Here is a 2,683-nt window from a genome sequence, read left to right as displayed (position 1 = left end):
AGGCAAAAATATATTTGTATCCACAAGACCGATTGCATTTGTAAATGACTGTTACTGAATGTGCAACATACATGTATCACCAGTTTACCTAGTCTGGCATACCACCTCTTAGATGTCTTGAAACACACATTCACACACAAACACTCAAATACCTATTGTGATTGCTGTCCTGGCCTCCCTCTAATTGGCAATTAAACAGTGCCGACAAAGCAATCAGGCAATGGCCAGGACAGATGTGACGCAGGGAGTAGAAGGTTTGTTTATAATTTTCCGAGCGAGCGAAAACTTTCAGCTCCCTTGTAGAGGAGATGAATCATAATGAGCTGTGTTGTTTGCTTTAGACAGTTCAGCTTGTTAGGTGGCATCCTATAGATGTTGATGATTACACAAAACAACATCTGAATGGTCACAAAAGATTATGAAGTTTATGTTACCCTTGGCTGGAGCTAAATTATTGGGATCGTAATAGGATATAGAAGCCTGAAATGCTTATCTTATTAAACGATGCTCATGGCTGTGGTGATACAGCCATATAGAATTGTATGTGAGTGTGTGTGTGTTATCTCGTGGTAAGACGGAGTACTTTATTTCCGTTCCTGCTCTGCTTAGTATTTTTAGAGCTTACGTTTTTCTTTGAAGTTATTTTTAATTGTGTTGCCTGGATGAGTGTTAATTAGGAAACAGTCATTAATTGTAGGCTATGCATTAGCAATACTGGAGCTTAGTCACAAAGCTGTTACTGAAGAATGGAAACTTCACATCACTGCGCTCCACTTCTTTCACTTTCTTTGGGAGGCAGAAGCAGGGGTGGGGGATTTATGCTGCTGTAGACTGTGTTTGCTCTGAGTTTCTGCAGTCATAAAAGTGAAAAAAAAAAAAAAATCAAAATATCAAAACAGAAAATAAACTAAAGTTTTGGAAAATGAATACAGACCATTTAGATAGCTTAACGTCCTACTGAAATTAAAATGCAAATTTTACTTTACTCTCGAAACTCCTCTGAGGAAAAATTTAGTTCTCCATATTCCAAGTGGAGAAATTTAGATTTTATGTTTGTTGGCCTCATTAAAGGATGTGTCCAGTTTATCAAAACATGGATCATTTTCAACAACAGTTTTGGCTATAATTTCTATTGGATATGATAACATTGTATTCACCAAAGAATTTCAGAACACATCGTGTAAACCTTTGTTTAGAGGCAGAACTGAGAAGGAGTGCACACAAAATGTTTGCAATATTGCACAGGAAAATTAAACTTATGATACAATACTACTAATACAAATACTGATGGTAAAACTTACAAAAATCATAGTTAAGATATAATTAACGGGAATTACCCTTTTAGGTGTTTCCTGATCTGACGCCCCCGTCAGCACCACAGCATCAGCCTTTAGGTAAGACCACAAAACACTTGGTTAGAGTTTGGGTGGTTCGGGTTAAAAAGAGTAGGTAATCCTGGAGATACAAGCAAGCCTAGCCAAAGTTAGCAATGAGCTAGCCAAATTTTAAATTATCCAATTGAAAAAATCCCCTTCAGCCATCCCTCCAAAAGCCACTTCCCCAACACACAAAGGTGCACTGCTGGACTACAGAGACAGAGATCGTAGCGGAGAAGCATAACACTACGTTGGTATAACAACCCCCCCTTTCCCAAAACAGAACAAACAAGATAATTACCTGTCGGTCACCATCATGACACTTTTGTAACTGCAATTGCTGCTTGTGAGACTCAATTTCTGCTTTAGTGGTTTCCTGGACTACGAAGCACTCAGGTCATGCCCAAGAGTGAGCATGTCAAGAGTATACGCAGGCAAGCCGGTAGTTCACAAACAGGTAGGCCTTTTACAGCCCTGCAACTGTCTCAGAGGCAGATTATTTTCTGTTAACTGTCACAGTATTTAATTTATTCATTGCTAACAGGACGTTTATCTTATGTTAACGCCATCTGACTTCCTCATTTGCTCCTATCATAATATCTGCTCTGTCACTTGAAGGTAAACATGTCATTTTGGGTTCACTTGTTGAAAGAACCGAGGCTACAGTTTTTCTTGAGAGGACAGTCACTGACAAATATACACTTAGATATTGTACAATTCTGCAAAACCCTAGATTATGTTTCGTGACAGGTTGGTAAATGTAATGCTCACGGTTAATAAGAATTCAAATTAGTGAAAGAAAGTGAACTCACCACATAAAGGCCATGCTATTTTCTATGTTAGCACTGGATGTCAAGTGTGAGATGCAAACTCATCTAATATTTACCCAGTTACTTGAGATACTGAGCTGGCTAGTAGCTGAGTCATTGTATATCCAACCACTTAAACCGAGACCATCTTCGCATGCAGCCTTTCTGAGAATTTTCTTTTTTTCACTTTTATATTATTTGTGTCTGACAAAAGGGAGAAAGTCCAACCTCACAATCACATATCATTGTTCTCTTTACATTTTTCTTATGTGATACTCACACAAGTGCATTTCAAGTCAAACAAGGCCTTATGATTCCAATAGCGAGTTTACCAACCCGTGACAATCTATTGCTTTGTGAGATATTACCGGCTCAGTTGTAGGAGCTGTCTGCCTCTGAAGAATGCTAGGGGAGTCATCACCATTCATCACTGATATTTTTTCATTATCGTTTGTCATTACTGTGCAATCAGATGCATTTTCTCTCTGTTTGGTATCT

General features: G+C 38.4%; 1 long non-coding RNA gene across 1 annotated transcript; it reads right to left on the bottom strand.

The window, feature by feature from the left end:
- Window positions 1-811: 811 nt before the first annotated feature.
- On the bottom strand, window positions 812-1,746 carry LOC130183807 (uncharacterized). Its single transcript, XR_008829881.1, has 3 exons — window positions 1,678-1,746; window positions 1,338-1,388; window positions 812-850 (listed from the first exon to the last, which is right to left on the bottom strand). It is a non-coding gene; the product is annotated as an uncharacterized LOC130183807 (long non-coding RNA).
- Between the last annotated feature and the right edge of the window lie 937 nt (window positions 1,747-2,683).

Source organism: Seriola aureovittata, chromosome 16 (assembly GCF_021018895.1).
Source record: "Seriola aureovittata isolate HTS-2021-v1 ecotype China chromosome 16, ASM2101889v1, whole genome shotgun sequence".
NCBI classification, from domain to species: Eukaryota; Metazoa; Chordata; class Actinopteri; order Carangiformes; family Carangidae; genus Seriola; species Seriola aureovittata.
Note: the sequence above shows the minus strand (reverse complement) of the source record. Positions and strands in the feature narration are given on the sequence as shown.